Here is a 27,796-nt window from a genome sequence, read left to right as displayed (position 1 = left end):
ATTCGCTAGTAATTGCCAGCGGCTGCTTTCGCAAAATCAAAAAGTGGCAACAGGCTCTTCGCAGAATTAAGGGCTGCAATTTTCCCATTTGACTGGAACACTTGTCTCCACTAATTAAAAAGTTAAATAACCCAATTTTTTTATTCCTGTCGTAATTTATTCCTCTGCTCAGCTTAATTTGCCACCACAAAAAAAAGTAATTATGAAGGCAGCGTCAATATATCTCATATTTTTATTTCTGAGGATTTTCCGACACATTTCTTGAAACACCCTGAATTAGGGTGCTTATAAACTCATATACTATGCAACGAACCTACTTTCATTTATTCTAGCTCAATCATGCAGATATGACTTTCCAAAGAATCCATATTGCCTATTTTTGGTCTCTTGACATTGTGCCCCTCATTTTTCATCTGGTTCTTCCACTTGTAGCATTCCTTATTTCGTAATATCTTGAACCATATTGCAGTGAAAAACGAAACGTTTTCAAGCAAACAGCAGTGCCGCAACAGAACTACATAATGGCTAATAGTTGGTGTATATTTGTACTTTTTTTAGTGTGCAGACAGTACATTACTAGGAGACAGCAGTGTATTAAAATATTAAAAAAAAAAGAAGACGGAAGGAAGAAGTTTAAATTAAGCATGAGTCGAACACACAGACAACAGCACTACCAAGCTGTCCGCGTTGCGCGTTAACCGGCTACACCACCCGCGTGCTTTTCTTTCTTTCTTTTTCTTTATTGGATACCGCCCGTGCGCTTGGCAGTGCGAAGGCTTCATTTTTTTTAGTAAAAGCTGCGACCTATAATATCTGTGTTCTACTTAATAACCATCGCGCCAATTAAATCAGTGCTACGTCGTCAACACCCGGCGTGATCTAGATATGAATAGCTCCTTACTGTTCCGAGACGCGCTAGTTGCGATCTCGCTCGATCACTAACTCCGCACTGAACAAAGGCTAATTACTTCAATAAACAAAGATTTTCTACCGTACAGGGAGCTCTAATGTACATGCTAGCGTCGTAAGTACGTAGCGGCGACACCAGCAGAGTACGATAGCTTGTTAATTCATTTTGCTTCGACGCAATGTACGTACGAAATGCCACTGTTTGAAAGAGAAAATGCTGTCTTATGTGAACATTCTACTATTTTTTAATCGACCTCTGATTAAATAAGAACGCACTGTACATACAAGTAATGCAGAGCACTGCTTCGACGCCGATGGAAAAGTAAAGCGCACTGTCCGCGCTAGAAGCCTGTCGTCTGCTATGAAAACGCAAACAACAAAAAAGGCAAATCTGCTGAAGTACAATGTGGCTTACATTGCATAAATTGCTCTTCAAGATAAGCTATTATTTTCATTGTAAACTATGTTTTTCGAATAACATGCGTGCACTTTTTAATTTGACTCTCTCATGTATTTTTCTTTTTTTTTTTTCATCAACTTCACGAGCCAAAGCCATCCACAGTCAAAGCCAAATGTCATTTATTTTTTGTTCTGTGTCAGCGTCTCGTGAGCTCGTTACGTCTTCAAGAACACTAATTTCATCTGAGACCGTGCCGCCCTCCCTTTTGCGATGTGCAAAGATCGTGCGCAAGTCGTGCGTTTTTTGAAGCGCCAGTCACGTACGAGTCGTTCAAGGAATCGAAGGAATGTACTACGGGCGCTCGTAGGACTCCGCAGCATGTCCGCAGCTGATGGCTGACGCCCGTGGCTACCGACACGAGACCGGCTACCGACTGCGTGACAGTATGAAAGGTAATTGGCACATGTTATTATACAAAGTACGCAACTCAGCGGAAGGATGTGTTATCGCACGCGTACGAGGCGTTGCAGAGACGCAGCCTTATGCCCATTTGCGAGTGACATTGTCATTGTCCCCGCTACCGATTCGCTATGACTACGCTCATACGAGCAGAAAGAGCCACGACGCATCGGTACGGCTTTACGGAAGGAAATTTGTAACAACTGAGATAACATGCATGCGTATGATGATCGATTTGTCTGATGAGCATCATAGTGAGCAGGACGCAGGCGTCACTCGCATTGCATCGTTGTTAAGACAGCAAAGCAATGCTGCAACGCCATTTACTGTGCAGCCTTGTGCTCACGTTCGTGTGCAATGCGATTCGTGTGCGAAGCGGTATAATAAGCTGAAACTAATGGTGAAGTGTTGACTATGCGCTTAGACACTGACTTGAACTGGGTAAACGTAATAGTGTTAATAGTGAGCTGGAGCCGTGTTTTCAGCATAGCGTAGAGACGTGTTCGTGCAGTATGTGCGTGTGTATCACCTTCACTTGTCAGTAATATTGTACGAACGAGCATCCACGATTATGAAAACTGGCATGCACAATGCGAGATTTCATATTCTGTCAGAGTGACCATGTGAACCTTATCCGAAGCAGCAGATTTCATATTCTGTCAGTGTTGCTTTTTATACATGAGTGTACTGCCTTCACGTAGTTGTATACATTACACTGCTGTGTGGTAGTGGTTTAATTAGCATGGTACTGTGCGGTTGCTTATGTAAACACGTTAGGAGGCAGAAGGATCTGAATAGGCTAGTTGTCTCATGAGGAATGTAAGTGTGCTAGCACAAACAAGACAAGGACAGAAGAAAGATGTAGCAACAGGACCAGCACTCTTACGCATCTACCTTCTGTCCTCATCTTGTTTGTGGTAAGACACGTAGGTGCATATAATTTAGCAACAGGATGTTTATGTAATGCTTTTGTTGCCCATTTAATGCTTCAGAACAAATAAAATAGATTGTGCATATATAAACACGCCTTGACAAAGCAAATTTCATGCTGTTATGCCGAACACCTAACAAAAGCCTGTCACGTGGTCACTTGCTTTTGTTTCAGCTTCTGAATACTGTTTATTTTTATTAGTTTCTAACTTCAAGAAATTGATTAATGCTTCTTGACCTTATAATAAGTGCATTGAAAGTATTGCACGCAGTTACAAAGTGTGACCTTACACATATTCAGTGCTGCTGCCTGCACAGCTCTGTCATGCTTACTGTTTCTCATTTCTCCCTAACTTATTGCTTACTGTAAAATCCCGAGCAAGCGCCCCCCCCTCCCTTCTTCGGGAGATTTCAAATATGCGACCCATTCTCTCCTCCCACCATTTTCACTGTTTTCATTTGTCCAACGAGTGTGAATGAAAACAGGGAATGCATGCGTATTCAATAAAGCATTTCATTAGAAGCACGGGTGTGCATTTTGTATTCTTAGCGGCTCATCCACGGCCACCTTCAATTTTGATTCATGACCGAGCAAGGGCCCCCCTCCAAATCTTGTCGGATTATCCCTCACTGTAGGGCTGGCGCTTGCTCGGGATTTTACGGTAGTGTTTCTTACTTTCCTCTTTTTAGACACATGCATACAGCGCGGTAAGGTAGGCCGCTTTGCTAGAGAGAAAATTGGTGCAGTCGAATATGTAAATAATCCTCGTACCTCTCAGGAGTCGCATACACCTCGCATAGCATGTATAATGTACAGTACTCACCGATTGAAATAGGACACTTGGAGCGCATATGGCCGCCGGTATATGCAGCGCCGCTCGTGGATCCTCATGGAACCAAGGTGGTGCATTGGGGTATAAAGCAAGGGGGAGAACATCTACGCAGCAGGATTGCTCCTTCCGGTCGCCAACAAGCTGGCCTGTAGTTCACCACGCTGAGAGTGTGGCGCTGGAAGGCTTGCGCGCTTTCATATGCCGACCGAAATGGCTTGCCGGTGTGCACCTCTTATATTGCCGCGCGAGCAGAGGGCGCTCTCGTTACACGCGCTTTGGTGATGCGGCGCGAATGCTGTGCAAGACTAAGGGATTGTGCCTTACAGTGTGCATGTAAGCAGTCTATTCTGCCAACATTTAAGTGCAGGGCCCGCTATCGTCGCAGTTAATCGCAGTGACAAATCACGGTGAAATGAAATAATGTCTGTGTTCTTCCCGCTTTCTTCGCCCATGTTCAACGCCCAATCTGCATCGTGTTGCAAGCAGCAGCCAATGTAGCGTCAACGAACACATGTAAGGCACAATCTCTTAGCTGAATCCTGTGTCTTACTTGCACAGCGTGCGTTCCACATCGCCAAAGCGCGTGCAACGAGAGCGTCCTCTGCTCGCGCCGCAATATAGGAGGTGCGCACTGGGGAGCCATTTCGGTTGGCATACGAAAGCACGCAAGCCTTGCAGCGCCACGCTGGCAGTGTGGTGAACTAAAAGGCCGACTAGTTGACGACCGGAAGGAGCAAACCTGCTGCGTCGATGTTCTCCTCCTCGCTCTATACCTCAACGCAACACCTTCATTCCATGAGCACCCACGAGCGGCGCTGCATATACCGACGGCCATGTGCTCCGAGTGTCCTGTTTCAATCCGTGGGTACTGTGCACTGCACATATAATCCCAATTAGCTCTGATCGATTCATTTGTTCAGTTATGCTCTGCTTAAAAAGCGCAAATGAAGGAAAGGTGTTGGCATTTGTCGGTTCGGTGCATTACCTGGCCATCCTTTTTTTAAATTATTTTTTGTTCTTACTTTAATAACTATGGCAGCGCAAGTTAGGAGGCAGACACAAACAAAGTGACGCACAACACAAAGCCTCAAATGCTACTTGATAGTTTTATACAGGCAAAAGGGACAGAAAACTGGAAATCAGGTAGGGGGGGGGGATAAGTGGGTCTGAGTCCATTTAGTTATGCATCACTGTCGGGAGAAAATGAAAAGTGTAAGAGCAGTGAAAGTACAGTGTCACATATGGTTGCTGAGTCGGTTGGCCTTCAAAAGTCACAGCCGCACTTTTGTGGCTTTCAGCAGCCTTGATATTGTGACAAAGTAGGACAGTAGCAGTGGCAATTGGGCGAGTTGGTACGGATGCATAAATTTAGCACGGTGCAACAATTCAGACGAAAAGACGAACAATCGATGGCACTTGTGTTCGTGTGATCATTCATTTTTTCATCTGCCTTGTTGCGCCATTCTAAAAGTGGGAGAGACAAGAAAAACCAGAGAGCATGACAGATTGACCGGCTTTATAGATACTGAATAAGCAGTGGCCTCATTTTTTCATTGAACTAAGGAACCCATGCGTTTCATTGTCGTCACCATGCCCTGGCAGGTATACATGAAATCTGTGCGGCATTTGGCCCATGCTGAAAATTGTGTTACATCGTCGTCGCTATGCCGTGGCACATACACACTTCAATATGGCCGTGGGAGTATGCACAACTATGGTCCTGACATCTTGTTCAACATTCTATTTGGCTGCCAAGAGAATGCCTTGTAATCAGAGGCTCGGAAAAGAAGCCAGCATGTGACAGCTCTCAGCATGTGTTCTGCGCAGCACTGTTTTGCCCCAAGCTTCTAAAATCATGCTTTGTTTATGGTACCACTCATGCAGAATTTGCCTTTGCTGCTGCATTACTATCATCTAATCTCATTTGTCGTAAGTGTAAATACAGTTAAACCTCGGTGATACGATCACAGCTGATACGAATTTCGGGGTGATACGAATTTTTCGTTGGTCCCGGCCAAGGCCCATTAGCCTGCAATGCAATGGAGTACGGTTGTTGCGAACCAATTTTCACCCAGTGACGTTTGATACGAACGTATGCTACCGCACAGGTACGAAGAGGTGCTGTTGGTGCTGTCCTGGAAGATGTACCAAGCACGTGCGAGCGCGGGAACGGAAGCGTGGGCATGCGCGCCGCACCGCCAAATGGTCAGAATCACGGTATCAGAAAACACTTTTCTTACGGTCAGAATGAACCCTCAGAGACGCGTCACGGCCTCCAAGATTGTGTGCCCGAATCTTTGAAGCTCTTAAGTGCCTCCGTGTGCCTTCGCATTTAGATTACAGAGGATATTAGTGCCATGCTTCTTTTTCTAATGCGTTGATGCGGGCTCCTGTCGTTGTACTGTGTTTACACGTGCCTGCCTCATGCATCAGACATCCTATGAAAGGTGGATGAGGACCAAAAGAAGACCAGGACGGTCTTTGCGAAGGAGTCATGCCTCGCAGTGTCAACATGCACGACCGTTGATTTCGCACTTGTGTGGGCATGGCCGTAAATATCCCAAAAACATCCCCAACACCTCCACGATAACAAAGTCATAACACAAGACCGTGGTTCTGTAATTTTGTGGCCTTGATCCATGGCGTCAAAGCGCTTCTTTCGTTACTTTTACTGCAGTACTCCGGTGTCATGAAAAAAAAAACATACTAAAATTTTAAAGGGGCTACTGCTGTCGCGGGTCACAACGCACCTGGTTCATTAATTAAATATGCACGTATGGGCCCTATATTTATCAGTACTGGTATGATTGCCGACATCTAAAAACTTAACTGACAATCGTTCAGGGTTCTTGCGGACATTGCTGCGGCCCTGAAAAACAATAAATGAAAATGTACGCCAGCTTTCTTTTGTCGCATGCTAATTTTTCATGCTTTCTGCTGATACGAATTTTAAATGATACGAATATTTTTGGTAGTCCCGTGAGATTCGTATCACTGAGGTTTCACTGTAGTAGTGGGGCATGCTCATGCATAAATATCGTTTCTCTCCTGAACTTTTGGATTGGGTATCAACGGAAGAGTGTCTGAAGATATTTCACCACCATAGAAAGGAGATGAGATTTGTCTCGTTTCTGTCTTGTCTCCCTTCTATCGAGGCTACATGTCTTGTGTATTTCAGTTGAGGTGTGATTCTACAAGAGATCAAACATGCATGTCCAGTCGATATTTTTGTTTTGTCCGGTTTTTTTATGTTATGCGGGCACATTGAAAGCGCATGGAACCGAAAATTTTATTTCCAAAAAACGCTCCCAGCGCGGCAAAAAAATATTTGAAAGCGGCGCGCGGCGTCCAGCTTTTCCTCACTGCAGTATTTTTAAATTTTACGGCCGAATTTAACGCGAACTATAAATTCTGTGTCGAAAACTTTTTCTGTTGATTTTAATACACATTACTGTGAATTACATCCATGCTTTCTTTATGCCGTCCTCAAAAGGAGAAAAATGTGAAAAAATGACAAACAGGGCCCAAATCAAAAAAGTTTGCCAAGTTTGATGTGCCTTGGTTCCTTTTCTATTTCACACAGAAACTTCAAAACAGTGTCAAATACACAAAAAAGCCTTTGCAACATTTCTGCTGTAGATCGTTTTCCTACAGGCAGCGCAAAAGAAGAAAAAAATAGTTAAAAGAAGCAACTTTTTTCTAAAAAGCTCGTCTTCAAAAAAAATAAAATAATAAAAAACTCCGGTCTCAATTCTGACGACAATTTTTTATCGAAAAGCACTTATGTCAATGAAAACGTGGTTTTAATATCATATGCTCTCATTTGCATTATTCAGGAGATATAACAGGCCAAAATGACCCTTGCTGTGTGTGCTCACTTCAGTGCGATTTATGTTCGTTATCAGCTTGCATTGTGCGTAAATCTAGTTTTAATTGTTTTGCTGCAGCAAAACTTTGCTCTGGTGACTTGTCGTCAAGAAAAATGTGTTCTCAGATTTTATTTGTGTCTAGCATGTGCTAAAGGGCTAATGCCTACGCAGTTTGCAGCCTACAACCTGAACTTACCCTGCAATTATTCGCTAATCTGGAGCACGCGAGACACCGTGAGCACATGGTTTAGGTAACTTTGCCAAAACTCGCCTTGCACACCAAACAAAGCATCTGTATGCAGCGGCAGGCCAGCTTAATCTGTAACTAAATGCCACAATCCGGCCATAGGTCGGCAAAAATATTGGAACTCACTCCGACTCATTTAAAAAATATATTTTGCACTGAGAGCTCACTCGGACTCAGACTCACCGAAATTTTCCTCAGCCAGACTCACTCGGACTCAGACTACTAAACTTTTTCTCAACTGGACTCACTCGGACTCAAACTCACCAACACCTTGCTCAGCCGGACTCACTCAGAGTCAGACTCACGGCTTGAACTGAGTCTGAGTGAGTCGACTCATGAGTTCGCTGGTGCAAAGTTAGCTTTTCCGATCATGGTGTAAATGCTCTTTAACGCCAATATCTCACATAATCGGTGCTCTACAATACACCTTTTGATCTTATACCTTCAAATAGTAGTTATGAGTGGTTGCAATCCAGTAAGGACTGTAGAAGGGTACGCATTTGGGCTGGTTGGTTCATGATTACGGGTGAAAAACAGCGCTAAAAAAGTCGGGACAAGAAAGGACACGAGACCACGGCGCTGACTAACAACCAAATGTGCCTTATTCCTTCAGTCAGCGTAAATATACTTCACCACTATCGTAATGAAATTACAGAAAACTCAGCCTGCGCAGAGGCAGCAAGGCGATCAACGAGACATGACTTCTATCTCCTTCGGAAGGAGGGAAATCGAGCGGAGGCTTACACATGCCTCGCCGCTATTGTAGATGTGATAAGCTTCTGAAATGAGGCGCGCGCGCTCGTCATGGTATTTTGACAAGAAAGTGGTATCGTTAAAAGATGGATGGCAACCGCAACTGTTACAGTGAAGAGATAACTGACTATCTGTAGCTTGTTTCTGAACCTTGTTCGAATGCTCGCGCATGCGGTCATTAGCGCACCGCCCCGCTTGCCCGACATAGTAACGCCCGCAAGAAAGTGGAATCTTGTATACAACTTCTTGACAACATTCAACAAACTTCTGCCTGTGCTTCTTAGTGCATCTTCTTTTCATCTCTTCTTCTCGGTTGACTTGCTGGCACAGGCTACCAAGCTTATTTTGGGCAGAAAACAACAGCCTAACGCCTGCCCTGCTGACAACTTTCTTGAGATTGTGCGCTACTTTGTGCACGTACGGGATAACCGCAACAGTTTGCTTCGAGTTTGTCTCGGATTGCACAGCAGCTGAGCGCTTGTTTTTAAAGCCTGCTACGAGGCTTTCGGCAATGTTAGTCAAAAGCGTTGCTGGAAAACCTGCGAGTTTCAGGCGTGCTACTTGTGAAAGAAAACTTGCTTCAACTTGGTGGTCACAGGACCTGTCTAGCGCCGCCTTCATGGAAGCTCTTGCAATTCCGCGTTTTACAATCTTCGAGTGTGCAGAGGAAAAAGGGAGAAGGCTATTTTGAGATCTGGGCGCATAACTCCAACATACATGGCTATTTGAGAACGAGAGTTCCAAGTCTAAGAAGCGCAGTTTGCTGTCTGAGGGATGCTCAGTGGTAAGTTCAAAAGAACTTAATTCCGTGAGGAACACGTAAAAAATTGTAGCAGCAGCAGGCTGCGCGTCAGAACGGTTAGTGCTGTAAAAGATTAAAAAGTCATCCACGTATCGCATCACCTTTACCGTGCTCGCCTTACTTAGCTTGCTCTCAAGATTGCGGTCATAGCTGGCTAATAAAATGTCACTAAGAACAGGGGCGATGCAAGAGCCTATGCACACACCTTTCCGCTGTATAAAAAGCTTATCTTCCAAGCAGACGAAGGTGGATCGCATATAAAACTTTAAAAACTCTAAAAACCTGTCCACAGTGATTCCACTTGCGTTTTGAAACTTAAGAGCCCCATATTTGTCAATACAGTTGCTAACTTCTGTACACTCATCTTCCTGAGGCAATGAATAATATGTCCTTGATATCCACGGAAAAGGCACGCACGCCCACTGGACACTCATCCCGGAGAAAGGCAGAGACAGTACCTGGCGTCCTTATGTAGGGGTCGTCGACATCAAGGAGGCACAAAAACTTTTGCAGAAACACTTCCACTTCTCGTTGCCAGGTTCCGCGCTCAGAAACAATGGCCCGGAACGGGCACTGTTCCTTGTGGGTCTTGGCGCTGAAGAAGGCCGAAAGACTGGTCTCTTTGCAGGCCTTTACGAAAAAGCCGGGCTTGCAAAACTGGCATCTTCCGTAAAGGCCTGCAAAGAGACCAGCCTTTTGGCCTTCTTCAGCGCCAAGACCCACAAGGAACAGTGCCCGTTCCGGGCCATTGTTTCTGAGCGCGGAACCTGGCAACGATAAGTGGGAGTGTTTCTGCAAAAGTTTTTGTGCCGCCTTGATGTCGACGACCCCTACCTCATAAGGACGCCAGGTACTGTCTGTGCCTTTGACCGCATGCGCGAGCATTCGAACAAGGTTCAGAAACAAGCTACAGATAGTCAGTTATCTCTTCACTGTAACAGTTGCGGTTGCCATCCATCTGTTAACGATACCACTTTCTTGTCAAAATACCATGACGAGAGCGCGCGCCTCATTTCAGAAGCTTATCACATCTACAATAGCGGCGAGGCATGTGTAAGCCTCCCCTCGATTTCCCTCCTTCCGAAGGAGATAGAATTCATGTCTCGTTGATCGCCTTGCTGCCTCTGCGCAGGCTGAGTTTTCTGTAATTTCATTACGATAGTGGTGAAGTATATTTATGCTGACTGAAGGAATAAAGCACATTTGGTTGTTAGTCAGCGCCGTGGTCTCGTGTCCTTTCTTGTCCCGTCTTTTTTAGCGCTATTTTTCACCCGTAACCAGTAAGGACGTTTTTATGAAATGTGCGACTCACACGAGATATTTCTATCAAGAACTTCCCCTGCAAGAGTTTGCGGGAGGAGGTAATGGAACCCTCCCTTAGCACCACCGCCCCCACTCACACCTCTTATCAATAAACATTGTGGTGGAGCATGAACGCTAGTGCGTTGAGGCACGTGTGAATAGATTTGAGTATAAATGTAAGCCGGTGTAAGGCTGATAGTAATGCCGATAGGTGAGTAGATAAGTCCATTGGTCGGCAATGAAGGGTGGAGATCGCTCAGACTCGCTCAATAAATATATGTTGCGCTTAGGGCTCACTCGGACTCAAACTCACTAAAGTTTCCCTCAACCGGACTCACTTGGACTCAAACTCACCAATGTATTGCTCAGCCGGACTCAACCAGACTCAGACTCACGGCTTGATCTGAGTCTGAGTGAGTCGACTCATGAGTGAGTTTGCCGACCTATACAATCAGCAGGCGCACTGTTATTGAGGTGCTTTCTCACTGCCTGCTTGCTTCCCTTTCATTACGTGCATTGTCCACTCTAACCATCTTCCCCATTCAACGCACACTGTGCTAAACAGCATACGTAAAAAGTTATCTCAGTCATTTCTGAGTCGTTAATTTCGCTTCCAGCTATCATGTTTTCGGCGTAGCAGGTAACGTCTTCCTGTATCATCTTAACCTTTACCTCAGCATTTCAGCAGCCAGAAAATGTGCGGTGCGGCACGATTAAGCCATAAGTGGCCGAAGCTGCCCAATTTATGATGTTTTGTTGGCACTTTACTAAAGTGCTTTCCCACGTTGAGAACAGCAGACGTCACTGGTGGCGCCAGACGGGCATTATCCTTAATTTTGACAAGGAGTCTGGCCCACAAATTAATTATCACACCCCAAAGCATTTAGACATCCTTGGTCATAAAATATGAAACCATGAGTAGTTAAGTGAGCAAATGTGTGCGGCGGTGTTCAGTATAAACGTTTCGACTTGGTCTAGCTGTTCACTACACGGGATGCATGCAGCCCATGGCTAGGTCTGAGTATTCTGTGCCGATTACTTACGCATCCGCAAAAAGAAGATTGCCGAGAAAAACATTTTGTTGCGTCAATTTTCTTTCATTCCTGCTTTTGTTGTTGTCTTCCTCCAGAAGCTACTGCCATAGGGTGAGGATCTTCGCGACACCTGTGAGGTCTGCTAGCATTGCTTTACGCGCCTCAAGGAAAACCTGTCTACATCTATGAGAATTGCGATGAGGTAGTCGAGGCATTTCTTCAGGAAGAAGAAGCGATTGATATCTTGAACAGGTGCGCCCACCTTTCCTCTGATGCCTGTAGGTGAGGTTCTAGGCTGCAAACTACATACGCGTTAGCCCTTCAGAGGATGGCAGCAGCCCATTTTCGCACACACTAGACACAAATAAAATCTGAGAACACGTTTTTCTTGACAAGCTACCAGAGCAAAGTAGATTTACGCACAATGCAAGCTGATAACCACTGATCACACTAAGTGAGCACACACAGCAAGGGTCATTTTGGCCCGTTATATCTCGTGAACAAAGCAAATGAGGACATATGATATTAAAACTGTGTTTTCACTGACATAAGCGCTCTTCGATAAAAAATTGTCGTTAATATTGAGACCGGTGTTTTCTTCATCTTATTTCTTGAAAATGGACCTTTTTTTAAAAAAACTGGCTTCTCTAACTATTTTTTTTCTTCTTTTGCGCTGCCCGTAGGAAAACGATCTCCTATAGAAATGTTGGAAATGTTCTTTTCTACATTTGACATTGTTCTGAAGTTTCTGTGTGAAATAGAAAAGGCGCCAAGACGCATCAAACTAGCAAACTTCTTTGATTTGGGCTGTGTTTGGCATTTTTTCACATTTTTTTCCTTTTGAGGACAGCATAAAAAAAGCATGGATGTAATTCACAGTAATGCATAATAAAACCAACAGAAAAAATTTCAACACAACATTTATACTGCGCGTTAAATTTGCCCGTGAAATCCAAAAATATTGTGATGAGCTAAAACAGGATGGCCACACGGCCACCTCCAAATAGTTTTTTGGCACGCTGGGAGCGTTTTTTGGAAATAATATTTTCGGTTCCGTGCACTTTGAATGTGGCCACATAACATATAAAAAACCCAGGCAAAACAAAAATATTGATTGGACAGGCATGTTCGATCTCTCGTGGAATCACCCTGAGGTAATTTTTGCATCTCTTTCAATGTAGTTGCACCATCAGTGTCCAAATGTGCCATTTAAAAAAAAATGCTGCCCAGAATATCCCGTTAACTGGAGTTGTGGTTGTGCTGCCGTGACCTAGCTTAGTGCTCTCTTTACATACAGTATAAACATTCACCTTGAACATTACGGTTGGCTTTAGATGGATTGTGGCAGTTCAGAAAAATAAGTAAAATGAAGGTTGCAAATGCAGAGCTTAACTGCTAAGAAAGAATGCCTGAGTTCGCCTCTTCAAAATGGGAGCTGTTTCTTCTGCAGAAGTTTGGATGTCATGTTTTAAATTCTAAAAACCTCTTCTGCGACCTTGTGCAGGTCGATCTTGGCCCACGACTGTAAATGGAAAACCAAAAGTGGCGGTGGCGGTGTTCTCTGTCAGAGAAACAGCAAAAGTACTATCGCACAACGAAACATTGCACAACTGAAGCATCGCCTGTGCCTCATGCTGCTGTTTCATCAAAGATCAAGGTCATCGCCCTTGGAGGGACTTTATTCATGGCAGCGTGAGTGGCTGAATGGTCTTCTTTTTGTTCTGTCTTAGGCCGAATAATAGTATCCAAGTGCAACCTCGACAAAAAGCGCAATGGTGACAATGACGTCGTCCACTTACAAGTGCACGCCTCAGTTTTACACAGGAATGTCAGCAGCCTCAACGTCATCCGGAAATCCAGTCTTGCTGCTCAAGCAGAAGGAAGGAAAAAGAGAGACAGGATAGAGAGTGGCCTTTTTTCTTCTTTCTGCTTGTGCAGCAAGACCAGAATTTAGTATGAACCAGCTAATCTGCAAAGAAGTATTGTCTCAACATTATATTTGCACAGTACACGTGATGAGGTCTTGCTTATGCTGGCACGTAAGAAATTGGAGCGTTTTACTTCTGTCAGGCAACGGGAAGCTGGGAGGGCGTAAACAAATGGTGCTCCACAGTTTTCATGAATGCAGGAGTGTAACTGTTCATCGACAAGTTCTTTTGGTTTTTTCTACAATAGGAAGTCAGGTCTTCAGGTTTCATGCAAATACGTCTGTAACGGTTCAATAGGGAGGCAACTACTGGCCTTTCACAAGTGTTTGGAAGAACAACATTATGTTCAGGTACTGGGCAATGCATACTCTTTCTGGTAACATTGAAAGAGAGTGCTCCATTATTCCTGTTTACCAATACATTCAAAAAAGGTAGTTCCCAGTCTGCCTCCATCTCCACCATGAACTGAAAGAAATCTACTTGATAGATTAGATGCATTTGGAAGCTTCCAAAGCAGAGCGATTAATCACACACACAAAAAAGATAATATTCATAGCACACAAAAATAATTGGTTTTGGGCTGAAAGAAGCAATGGAATTATATTCCAGCCACTGCATTGTCAGATTCGTGGTGTGCCTTGGACTTGCACTTAACATGGGCTTTTCGAAACACACGTAGTTATTGCCCAGGGAAAAACTGAGGAGCCTCTTCAAGGCGTAAACATCAATTTGAGACCTTTCTTGTAGGGCTGGATGAGCGTTGAGAGCAGCAGTACGCACTTCAATGGTCATGTCAATGATAATATAAGTAACCAGAACTGTATACTTCCATGCCCACTGACATTGTTGTTGATGTGAAAGTCCACAACTCGCCAATGGGTGACTGTCACAGTGGCTGCAAAATCACGCCCTCACTTCTTTCAGCCCAACAAACAAACATTTCAGCCAAGCATTTTTGTGTGTTATGTACTATCTGCATCAAATGAAACCCGAACAGCGGCAAGCCTTCGCAATGGTATAGTGCGCGCCGTCCAGTTATCACCAGGGACGGGTGCGCGTATGCGCAGTGTGGCCAAACCGGATGCACGCGCCTGTCAATGGTAATGACAGGACGGCGCGCACTGTACCATTGTGAAGGCTTGCCGCTGTTTGGGTTTCATTTGACGCAGATAGTACATTATTGTTTTTGCCTGATTAAGTGCGCTGCTCTGAAAGCTTTCACACCCATTTAACTCTTTCCCTGGAGAGTTTTTTTTTGGCCAAAATCGATACAAAAATACCCATATTTTTTATTTGGCTGGTTGATTCTAAGTGTCTTGAAACAACTAAAAAAATTATTCAAGGACACTTTATTAGCATTATACATGCGACATATTTTTTGTATGTTATAAAATATGCAGATGATTGACTTCACCGCACTGCACCACGGAAAGCACCCTAACATCTCCAGCCTTCAGTGCAGAAAATGTCTCTTTGAAATTTGAAATGTAAAGCGCAATTGGACTAGCGAGTCCTTGAAAACAAACCTTTAACGTGCTGGTAGGCGTTTGGTTACATCTAACGGCGTCCTCTGTCGACGTATTGAGGCACGATCGTCATCCGAATCCAGCAGTTTAGAGAAACTATGCTGCTTTTTGTAGTCACTGCCGCATTCACAGGAGAACTGCAATTCTTCATTTCACAACACTTCGGCAAACAAGCACTTTTTTTTTTGAATGGAGCTGTTGCAAGCAAGCACGCACCTCTTGCGCACAGAGGAGGATGCCATTTTCTAATTCCAGTTGCCAGAATCAAGCCCTTCCTTGACTAAAATGCATGTTTTGAGCGTGTTTTTAAATTTTTTACTGTGCCATCTGTTGAAGCCAAAGAGAAGACAGCTAATTGAATCAGGGTAGCTTAACTGCGGCGCCTTCAAATGCTTGTTTCAGGGTGGACGAGCCTAGCTCGTCTTTGGTGTGAGCGGTACGGTACAAATTGTGTGGACGAGCTCAGCTCATCTTTGGTAAGGAAAGGGTTAAACCATCGGGTAGATTCCAGTAAATTCACAGTAGAGATGGAGCAGATTAGAAATTAACATTCTTTTGGATGAGTTGGCAAACAGGAACAACAGAACACTGCATTCCTTCAGTGTTTACAGAAAGGATACACAGGGACTGGTACCTGAGCTTAATGTCTGCCCATCTGTGCATAATGTCTGCATTTGCCAGAGGTCAGCAGTTGCCCCTCTTGGACCGTTTACAGTCGCATTTGCACGAAACCTGAAGACCTGACTTCCTAAATGTACAAAACTCAAAAGTACTTTCGACAAATAGTTCCACTCTTGAGTACATGAAAACTGTGGAACACTGTTTGTCCAAACCCTCCTGGCCTGCCAGTATCCGACAGAAGTAATGCGCTTCTTACATGCCAGGGTAAGTGAGACCTCATGACGCGTACAGTGTAATTATGATGTTGGGGCTGCTAACCTTCCTGCGTACAAACTTGGGCAAGGGCTCATATGGGGAAAAGACAAGCTGCCAAAAGAAGTCCTTATAGGCATTTTCTGCAAGATTCCCTGAGCAGACTGGGCGAGTGTCTACACCAGGGAGACTTACACAGCAGCTGCACCAACTTCATAACAATAGTCGATAAGAAAAAGATGACGGAGCACGCAAGAAACAACTGAGCACAATACAGACTGGGTGAATTGTATATAGTACAATTGGCCAGTAAAGAAAATGGAAGTCATGTTTGTATCTGAAATCCTTTGAGATACAAGCGCTTTTCTGTTGTACTTTCTTCCATTACGATCAATGCAATTGTGTTGCCCTTTTTTGCTGGTGCCCTCGAAGGCTGTGCACATATGAGCTTAGAAGCTCCCATGATTCCAAGTCTCTTCATGGGATTAATTTTAGTGTCAGTTTCACCGGCATTGTTGAACTTGATGCGGTAATCGTGTTTCTCACAATAATGGTTGAGAGCATCGCGCTCTGAACAACACCCACTTTGGAGGATTGGCTTAAGAAGTGGATAGGCTAACAGAAATGGACTTATATAATTTGTGTGATTGTTGAAAAAAAAAGTTAGAATAATCAGTATGAATTAATAATGGTTATTTCAAAATTTAGATCAAAATGAAGGGACAAGGGGGCAGCACTAGAATGAATACAAAGGACAAGAAGACAGGACATGCGCTGTGTCCTGTCTTCTCGTCCTTTGTATTCGTCCTAGCAGCTGCCCCCTTGTCCCTTCATTATGAACCCAAACCAACTCGCCTACCTATTTGTGATTCTGTTAGATCAGAATCTTGATTCAGTAAAAGATTAATTGAATTTTAACTAAAAGAACCATATAATCTAATTAATGCTGAAGGGCCTCAAAACCAGCTTCACTATTTTTAACATTTCAAGTAAATGTGTGCTTCGAGTTCAAACTTTTGCAACGATAAACAATGCCAAACATAGCCACGGAATAAAAAACAATCTTGTGCTCCTCTTTGGGCCTTTCGGTATCCCCAGAGTTGGTAGTGACGTGACCAGAAAATCTGGTCATGTCAGCAGCTGAGAGAACCTGTTTGTCTGCCTGCAGGTATGCTATTCGCTGCTTATCCTTCTCGCACGGTGAGGAGAAATACTTGCCCAGGAGGAGAGATAAGTTAACGAATGGAGTGTAGCGCATGAAAGAGTGAAACGAGGGAGGGCTGCATTTTGATCATCATACGCATGTAACTCCGCTAATAGAGCAGCATTTCAAAAATTCTCGTGGCCACATGTTCACTGTAGTAAGGCAGAGTGACCGCGACTGGTATGCAGGAAACACGACTCGTGTAAAGGAAGTGAGGAAATTTGAAGTAAGGCACGTTGAAGCAGAATATCTTAGGAAAAAAATTGCTAGTCATGTGATATATACAGCTACACAGGTTATTCTGTATGCTATGCGTAAAGAACACTTCCAGGTTTAACAAAATAATTCAAGCATCCTTATCACTTTGTTAGATCGAGTTTTCACTGTAATCACTCAGTTCTTCTGTACCTGTTACATTCATAATATGAAAGTTAGCGAAAGTTTGCCTAAAATAACCTTCCTCATTCTTGTTTTCAATTGGGAAAAGTTTATTACCTGTTATAGGGAACAGAGTAAGGCACAAGGATGTCTTGTGGGCTAAGCAGGCATATAGATGACTGTCCAATCTAGCATGCAAGAACAACTGATTTATTCTCTCGAGGTGTTTTCTCAAGGAGCCTTAGCAATACACAGGGCCGCAACCAAATGGAGCTGAAAAGCAAGACGATGGCTCCACAAAATATGACACCCCCCGGTCCCCTTAGAGAAAATAATGCAAATGAAAAAAATGTACATGTTTGCTGTTGGGACATACAGAGGTGATGTTCTCAAACAGATGGTTCTGGCACCCACTTGTTTTTAACACACCCTAATTCAACATAAACCATTTTAAGCTGGGAAAAATGCAGCATATGCCTCCTATTTTAAACCAGAAAAGAATGCAGCACACAGAGTTTATGACTTGACATATCCTGATACGTATATTTATTTTCACCATTCTCACACATGAACTGCATGCTTTTTAAATAAGTCTGCAGCTATCATGCCTCAACTTCACCAATTCAACCTTTGATGCATGCAATATTCAGAATATGAAGGGACACATTTCATGATCTGTTGTGGCAAAATTTTATACCTAAAGCTTTTAAATGAGCTTTCCTATTAAACCAGCACATTACTGTCGCCACTCTTTATACATTACATGGGAACTGTTTGGTCACCACCTTGTTGATTGCTTTACTGCTTTTGTGAGTGCTACAACACAGTTTTGGTCGAGTAGTGAATTGTAATGCGTGGGAATTTCAGACCTGTTTGCTTGAAGAAATGCTGCACGCTGTAGCTGAGTAACTATGCTACTCATGTTATTTACATTCTGCTTAAATATCAGTGCTTGAAATGTGATAAGCATGTTATATCTGTTAGGGCTCTAACCACTTTTTGCAGGTTGCACAGCCACCTCATAACTGTTCCGTTGGCAATAGATTTCAGTATTTGTGTCCTGTGTGAAAATTTCGTCTAAAATAAAATTCACTTTTGCTTTATTTCAGATGGTTCGAGTTCCACACGGAGAATCCTGAAGCTAATTCTTCCAAGGCAGAGCGGGGCATGCTGAAAGTTATCAGAAGGCCGAAAGAATAAATCGGTGGTTCATCTGCATGTACAACCATCGTCAAGTGTTATCATGTACTGTTTTTTGCAGCTGCATAATATTAAACAGTCCGAGTCTGCCCCAGCAGCCCATATGGGTAACAGATGTTTTGATTAAGACTTCTTTTATGATGTCTCTGAAAGTAAGGCAGTATGCATTCAATGAATTCGAATTATTTCATAAACATGGCTTCATGTGGTTGGATAAACCAGTTGCATAAATTGATGTGATATTTCCAGGAATGACAAGTTCCCTGTGAGATTCACACACTAGTTTTCTCACGCAATTGACTAGGTGGCAGTGTAAGGTGTCTAATAGAAATAGTGATAGGAACCACCACAGTTCTCGAAGTGGCTGACACCAACAAACTTTCCATAAGTACCAGTGAAACATGGCTTATTATTTGATGGCAACACTGTTCCTCAGATGTGCACTGTAGAGTAGCTCTAGGTCCCTGTCTTTATATGTTTAATATGCTACACTGCCCAGGTGCAGCAATATATGACACCCAAAATATCACAACGACGGTAAATCGTGCTGTCTCTGTGTGTTCGTCCATCGTGTCTTTTCCGCTGTTATTTTATGATACGACCCAAAATATAAAAGCTGATATATGGCATATAAAAATTTACCGATTGGCCATATATGACATTATATAGGGATCCCATATATGGGTATATTAAAAATTGGCAGATAGGACTTATATGGCCATATAAGGTCCATATCTGCCCATTTTTAATATACCCATATATGGCTTTTTTTTGATATAAGTCCATATATGGGATTTTGTAAGGGTAACTCTTGTGGCATGATTTCGCTCACTGAGGTTCATTGCACACCTACTAATGTGATAGGAAGTGTGCCAAGTTTTAATAAAAATCTTTATTAGCAAGAACGTTATGACAGTTCGCGTGCGGAAAAATACCAAAAATGTAAGTTCTGGAAAATCAACAAAGAAGATTTGAAACAGGTGCAGCGCTTACACAAGGTGATCAAGAGCCCTAAAATTTATGATATTTGTTGCCAGTTCCATCCTGGATCTTACTCTTGTGTGCCTTTGGTCGAGCGGCAACTCCTTTTTTTTCTAGCTTGCTTTGTAGCATCGCGAGATTGGCGTCGAGTGCAAACTAACACTTACCATCACTTACAAACAACACCACATACACCCCACAATGTACGCGCGCAGCTGTCCGTGGTGTGGAGAACGGCCAACTCGCCCACATCACGTGGGAATGCCAATCGCGGCCCCCAAACGTCAATTCTCCCCTTTTGGGGACACAATCTCGATCAAGGCAGTGGGAGAGCCGGCTTGCTAGCAAGGATCGGGAGAGCCAGCTGGCTCTGCTCGACCAAGCCCAGCGAGCCGCAAAGGCCAGTGGAGCCCTGGACTGAGGACCCCACCCACTCGCCCAGAAACGTTATATAGGCAATAAATGTTTTAGGGGCGAAGCTCCTTAAGGCGGCACCCGTTCGTCCCTCGTAGTCGTAGTCGTATGCGTAACCAGTCTTACGCTTTGACCTCCAAGGCGGTGCCGGTGGGAGATTTTTCCTGTGCGTTGTTGAACAATAAAAAATTCGCAGCGGTAGCTAAAAGCCGACTTCTTCTGTCTCTCATTCCCATTAGCAGCCATTCTTTACCTCCAAGGTAGTGCCTGGTGAGATTTCTCCTGTGCGTAATTAAACAATAAAAATTTTGTTCAAAACGCCGTTGATTGATGAAATAAACCAACGAAAGACGCCAGATGTTTTGTAAAAGCAAACGGAAGAACGCCAGATGTTTCTAAAGCAAAACGAAAAGACGCCAGCTGCTTAACGAAAGACGCCAGATGTTTTCTAAAGCAATGGTTTTCTAAACAATGAAAATTCACAGCGTACATGTAAAATTAAAGTGAGCTGCAAGTCGTCATAACTCATCGACCTTTAGTATAAACGCGCCCGATCTCACGTCGGTGATGATGTACTGGGCAGAATTCACGGAAGATTCACGGTTTACCGATGAACCTCCGCAGCTTCGCCCACTCATCATCATTCACTCCGTGAATATGCTGTGATTTTTTACTACTACTGCTCTTATGGGATGCTTTTGCGGTGTGGTGCCGATCATTTGTGAGGCAAGCTTTTGCACTGTAGAGGCCAGGCTCGACGGCAACTTGCTTTAAAATATCAAATGTGCTTCTGTTGCCATTATTCAAGTGACACATAGCGCCATAGAAAGCAAATTTCATGATTTACAGGCTCGCATACGTGTCAGTGAGATGTACGGCGTTGCGCGTGCTACTGGTGAGAAGTTTATGACTTATGATTAAAAATGATGGGTTTACAATGCTATTAGAACATTATTACATGTTCACACTTGATATAATTGTTACATAATTAAAAAACTACTACATATCAAGCTAATTTATGATACGCACAAAACTGGCCCTTTAAGTGTCGGTTTTGTAGACGATGGGTGGTCTAACATTTTTTCTTGCATCTTTTGAACCAAACTGCGTAGACGGAAACCTAATACAGCGAAATGACGGGCAATGAATCGCGCATTTAAGAAAGCCAAAAAATGACATCTTGACAAAAATGGGCTTTTTCACTTGACCTCATACCTTAAACACGTAAGAATTTCTTTGCCAACTCAATCAGAAAGGAGCTCCTGGATGCATAATATTTAGGACCACTTCCCAAGGAAACTCGCATGTCCCCTCCTTGGTAACGCAACAAGTGGGGCTAGAGGCTAGCCAGAAGTTTCTTCGGGGGCACGAGGGCAGGTTTAACCATAATTTACGTACGTTTGTGCGTGCGTCGGTGTGTATGCGTGTATATATACATGCAAAATTGAAAACTTCGGATTTGGAAAAGGGGGGGGGTCTGCACGGGGGTCGGTCATGGTCGCTGCGGTCGGTGTTGGACCTGGGGCTGCCTTTTGTTTTCGGGAAGGAGCCCGTACTCTGGCTGCAGTCCCTTCTGCCTGCGGCTTGTTCGACGATCCGGGTTTTCTTTGCCGTCGTCCTCCTCGCGGCTTGGGCTTGGGTCAGCGCTTCGCGGGGGCGTCCGGATCATGGAAGAAGCAGCACCTCCACCAGATGTCACGTGGTCGTGACGTCGACGAACACAGCAGTCGGCGTTTGTAGGATGAAACTGTTTATTTGGCCGAACTTGTGGCCGGAAAATGAGAACTAGAACTACAGCAATGCACGCTGTACAATGATAGCGGCGAACAGGGCGTCGTCCGTCGATCAACTGACAAGCGATCAAGCGCGTCGGCTTTTATACAGGCGCTATCTAACTTTCCAGCAATATCGCTGGTGGCGGCATTATCTCTAGACAAAACTGGAACATTCGCGTGCGGGGCGCAATCTTAACAAACCGATCTACTACAATCGCGACGCTTCTAGAACACTACTTCGTGGACAGCGTCGAGCGTTGATAACCGTACCCTGCCGGTCAAATCCGAATACATCAAAACAAGACAAGAAGTGGGCGTGGTAATATGACGATACAGGGTTACCCGATCATCTCCGAGCAAGGTCCTCTAACATCATTCACTTCGTGGATATGGCGTGACTTTTTACGAAAGGAAACGCGAGAAGCCACATGACGATTATTTTTGCGAGACAAAAGAACACCTCAGAGAGTGCGAAGTGTTCTGCGGGGAAGCTGTGTATAATTAAGGGATCCGCAATTCAGAGAAAACTTACCTAGTAAACAGAAAATTAAACATCATCATGAAAAGCCTTTACTTTCAAATTAAAGGAAGCAACAGTACCTACCAAGGTTGAGCGAAAACTGCAGGTGGAGTAGTGGTCGAATCACCCTGAGAGTAACAAGAAATGTCAACCTATGCTACCTTGGCGAGCAGTTGTATAGTCAATAATTACCTACTCAATAGGAAACAACTAGCAGGGTTGGTTGGCAAAATTTGATTAGTAGTGCTCAGAGTGGCGACTAGCGCGCGTTGGGCTCCTACCACGTTGGGACGGGCAGGCTAAGCTTGACCGCCGCATCGTGGGCTCTCTGGACGGACCATAGCTGTTCCCCGCTGTTGGGGCTTCCGACTGGGCGGCTTGATCGCTAGGCTTGGTTGGCTTGATCGCTGCCCAGTAACGAGGGTCATCGCATGAGCATGTGCCATAATTAGCTACCACCGTACAACGAGGGCAAGACCTGCAGACTTTCTGCCCCCCCCCCCCCCCCTGAGCTTCTCCCCTAGCAGGGTTGTGCCACATAAATAGCAGATATGTGCCACTGAAATTGGGCGAAGCCCACTACTGTCCACTGGACAACTGAAATGAAGAAATGTTTTCATCGTGTGTTCAAACTTATTATGGACGTAGCCAAGGCCATCACAGAGGAAGACGACGACGGCGGTTCACAAGTCACAACTACTATTCTTTCCTTTTAGGCCACCACCATGAGATGCACCCACAGAGATGTTTTCTTCTGCCATTGAGGAATTTGCCATTTGCAACTGAAACAAAATCGTGTAAAACACTCCCGACTTTAAATATTTGTTTGCTAATAATAGCCAATTCAAATCAATACATTATTTATTAGTATAACATGTAGGAATGCTAGCCTACAGAACATAAAGGGGGAATCCATCAACTACTCGGCCAATTCACTGCATTGGATATCAGCCATGGTCAGAGGAAACAACTGCTACAACCAGGCCTGCAGCCAGGAATTTTTTGCGGGAGGGGGGGGGGGAGGGGGGGCACTTGCTGAAAGCCTTGACTATTTGAGAAAACACCTATTTTCATTTTTTTATTTTCGATTAAACACCATGTGTCATCAAAATTTCCCCCATCCCCCTGGCTACGGGCATCACTACAACCACGCAGGAGGCGTCGTTGGCGTGACTGCAACGCCCTGTGGGGTGATAGCGAGTGAGCAGTACACATTTGTGACGAAGCTTCACTCTCGCAGCAAATCGCGTGCGCGTCTGCCGGGGTCACTCTCGCTCCTACGTTGACGGCCGCGTGTCCCAAGCACGCCCGAGGAATTGGAAGCGTAGGACCACCAATGCCGCGAACAGCGGCGGGAATGCAATCGCCACCGTCCCACTTCGCTTCGCTCGCCATCCACATTCACATAGTGTAATTGGTCACAAATTTTTCAGAGGTTTGTTATAATATATTAAGAAACATTTGGAGCAGTAAACAAGAGCCGGAAGCTTTGACCAATACCCGCAAAGACTGCCGCTCCGGCGTCCCAAATAATTACGCCATTGCCATCATCTTGAATATTTTGCTAGTTCAGCGGCCGCTTAAAATGGCAGTAACTGAACGCGGAATTGGCGCTAGGGTCGGTGAAGATTCAAAATTAAAGCAGCCAATGGCAGCCTGGCGGGCCCGCCTCAGGGCCGACAAAGCCGTGCGCCCCGCGCCGGCCGCGCACGCGCCGCGATGCTAGTTTTGAATTCCTCGAAAGTTCCGTTGTAGCACGAAGCGAGTGGAGCGCGGGCGCCAGGCTGGCCGTGCAGGCAGGCTATGCTTGGGTAACACCTGCAAGTCTCCCATTGTGCTTGGCGGGTCATTTTGCGCTCTTGAGACTTGCCGGATTGGTCGTTATGTCAGCCGTGCTCTGCCGCCGCCCGTCCTAGTCGCCTGCCTTGATATGAAGTTTCGTGATATTAGGTTGCATGAAGCGAGGCCTTGCCCGCGTGTGCAGTTTTTGTGGTGTTTGCGTGTTGTGCGCTCTTGTCGCCATGGTGATTATCGGCACCCACCATTCACACATCATGCAACGGTGCACGGATACTTCAAGACCAGCCGAGTTCCGCAAAATTCTTCCATGTCCGAAAACCTAAAGGTGAGCATGCGGCTTGCGTTCGCAGCCACACATATACGAGGTGATGTTGGAGAACACAGTTATTGTTTTTTCTCAAATATGGCTGAATCGTGAACAGCGCGACGTTGCAGTTACTATCGGTGTTCCTGGAAGCAGTGAAATTAAAGCACTTGAGAATCATAGTTTAACGGTTGCGTGATGACTGCGTGATGGAAGTGCGTTTTTCATTTTTTGCCTGTTTATCACACACCATAGTTTAAATACGCTTTTCTGAGACTCAATGGGCAATTTTGGAATAGGGTACGCAAAGCTTCGCTCTGGCTTTTCGTGCAAATGCGCATGCGCCGTACGCTAACCGCTTGTGGTCTCCCGTTAAGTGACGAAAATAGCGGGCCGCAAACGCTAACTTCGCATATACGCTATTCTAAAATTTCTTAATATAACGCAGCTTGCACTGAGCCGAGACGAGGAAACTACACTCTTAGCAAACGACCGCTTAAAACAACGCATATAAGGCGGAAAGTAGGTCAAATTTTCGACGCTTATAAATGGCTCTCTAAGCGGCCTACTTATACGGCTCTTTCATGCGGCCCTTCTTTATACGGCCTCTGGCTAAGCGGCTCTTTCTTATGCGGCCTAAATTTATGCGGCTCTTCCCTATGCGCGGCCATCTCGTTGCCAGAAGGCCGTTTAAAAGTGACCGCTTAAAGTAACGCATACCGTCGATGTGGTTAAGCGGTATTTCAGGTCAAATCTGTCCGGCTTATATACGGCTCAATATGCGGTCGAAATATATGCGGTACTTTTCGCAAATTTTTAGAAAAAAAAAAGAAATTCTTCTACGTTGTAGTTGATCGTGCAGTGTTCCTCTTTTTTTTTTCTTTTGTTCTCTTCAGCCTTTCAACTCATGAATATGCATTTACACATCACAAGAACACTGCACAGAGAGTCACAAACCATGTATCAACACACACACACTCCACCACGGGGATTTGAACCCAGGCCAACCGCGTGACAAGCAGACACTGTAACCACTACGCCACCGCACCACACGATCTGGGTGGACTTCCGCGGCTTTATATATGCACTTCACGTTATCTTGGACGATTTTACGATCGGCTACAACGCTATAATTTTGCATATATGAGAGGCATCGTTCGCGTATAATGCGCGTGTATACGTGTGCACGACCTTAAGCGAACCCTCGGTCGATCGCGGCAGTCACAGTCAGTTTGTGTGTGGAATTATGTTTCTCGTCCGACGGCTTGCGCATCCCGCACGGAGACAGAGGTGAACAATGAACGATGCGTTTCCGAGTGCATTTCCATTTGCCGGCATCATACAGCAGCCGAACGTGCCCTGATGTGCAACCAGCCGCCAAAGAAAAGTTTTCTGCGATGTTTGACGCAGTACAGGCGGTGGAAGTCAGCTGATCTCATCTCTACTTGGCGAAGTACAGTCTCCCACGTCCTTCGCGAGCATCGCGTTGATGTCGGTGCGTTTATACGGACAGTATTATGTAGAGGTTCATCTCAGAGAATCGGATTAAAACACATAATCGCTTATTCGCGCAACTGATGGGTTTGGTGTAGTGCAGCGCGTACGAGGCGACGGACCAGCTTTCAGAACGGACGCGCTCATTTCTCTCTCGAGTGTAGCATAGGCGATGAAGAAACGTTGTTGTTGAGTCGAAAGAACAACGAGCCTTCGCAGAAAAAGAATGCAGTCTCCCGAGCTCGAGGCTGACGGCGCGGACGAGCGATGCCGTGGGATTGTCATGCTGGGGAGGACGGCGGGTCTGAGGTTGTTCGTTCTCGTGGTTCGTTCGTTGTTGACAGTTGGAAGTGATGCTCCCCTTGGCTTCCACAAACGATGAAACGTATAGTGCATGACTGGCGCGGAAAGAGCACGCATGAAATCGCTTGCATCACCCGTTAGAACATATGTTTCCTGCCAAGCGTCGCATCAAAAATAGCAATGCTTGAAATCGAATGAAGTCACAATATGATCCAGCTTTCAAGGATAAAACCATGCTATTTCTTCAAAAGTCAGAAGTGGCCTGAAGGATTCAGAAGGATCATGTGAACAATTATACTGAATGATGCAAAGATTAACTTGAAACATTCTAATATTTAATAGGTGCTGTTAAATCTAAATAATAACCCCAAATTAAATATGCACTTGTTTTGCACCTTGAAGCTTCATGAACGTTAAGCTCTATAACATGCCTCAGTTGACCACATATCAGCGCCGAACAGCGATCTGGTGGAGGCCCTGTGTTGGGAAACATAGCAGGTTGAAGGTTGTTTTCGTATTCCACCCATTGTCGACGAGTGAAAGTGATTCTTTCCTTGGCTACGAGATGTGATCGGAGCGACAAGGGCCAGTATTACTTCACTCCACGTCATCCAGTCGAGTATGCTTTGAGCTTAACAACGCTTAAACGTATAAACTAGCAGAATGCTAGAAGTGGCTGAACTCGGGCAGTAATCTTGACTTCTAGGAATAAATGTTCACCTGTCTTAAAAATGTGCAGTCAGTAGCATCCTGCTTGATTCGGATCATGGGACACGACATGCAAACGTAAAATACTAAATAGTAGATATAGAGGAACAATTCTTTTACTCAGTAGGTGTCATAATTGCAAATAACAGCTGCAAATAAAAAGCACGCTTTCACACTAATAGCACACCCATAAATGTTGAGCTTTACGTGTCCCAGTCAACCTCCCTCATGTTCAATACCCGGGGCGTAGCCAGAAATTTTTTTCAGGGTGGGGGGGAGTCATCCATGCTTTATGTATGTTTGTGCATGCGTTTGCATGTCTGTGTGTATATATACACAAGCAAAATTGAAAATTTTCGGGGGGGGGGGGTTGAACGCCCTCCAATGCCCCCCCCCCCTGGCTACGCCCCTGTTCCATACCATGTAGCTTTACGTGCACCTTTATTTAAATATAAGCTGTCATGCAACATCCTTAGCTTTGGCTGGTACAGCAGCTAATACAAACTGTGCTTGAGAATCCAAGATTTATTGCCAGTACCAACACTAGCTATACACAATAACATTCTGTAGTAGTTCAAGCGCAAGTGTTGCAGCTTTTTTTTCAGAATTAGCAGCTCATATAGCGCTCACATAAGCATGCAGACATACACGTCTAAATGTGCAGCTATTATTCTTTTTTACGAAGAACTGCGTGAAATAAACTGGCACAAGGAGACGCACGGACAAGCGTCTTCCTTGTGCCAGTTTATTTCGCGCAGTTCTTTGTAGTCATGGATTACCAACTTGCCCAGCGATCAATTCTTCAATATTATCCTTTACGTGCAGCCCCCTTCCGTGGCAGTTACCACGG

At 44.7% G+C, this 27,796-nt stretch overlaps 1 long non-coding RNA gene across 1 annotated transcript; it reads left to right on the top strand.

Moving 5' to 3' along the window:
• The first annotated feature begins 1,624 nt into the window (after positions 1 to 1,624).
• Positions 1,625 to 18,753, top strand: LOC125756770 (uncharacterized). Its single transcript, XR_007414733.1, has 3 exons — positions 1,625 to 1,761; positions 13,043 to 13,195; positions 18,557 to 18,753. It is a non-coding gene; the product is annotated as an uncharacterized LOC125756770 (long non-coding RNA).
• Positions 18,754 to 27,796: the final 9,043 nt, after the last annotated feature.

This window comes from Rhipicephalus sanguineus, unplaced genomic scaffold (assembly GCF_013339695.2).
Source record: "Rhipicephalus sanguineus isolate Rsan-2018 unplaced genomic scaffold, BIME_Rsan_1.4 Seq703, whole genome shotgun sequence".
In the NCBI taxonomy this organism is placed as follows: domain Eukaryota; kingdom Metazoa; phylum Arthropoda; class Arachnida; order Ixodida; family Ixodidae; genus Rhipicephalus; species Rhipicephalus sanguineus.
This window is presented reverse-complemented; position numbering and strand designations above follow the sequence as displayed.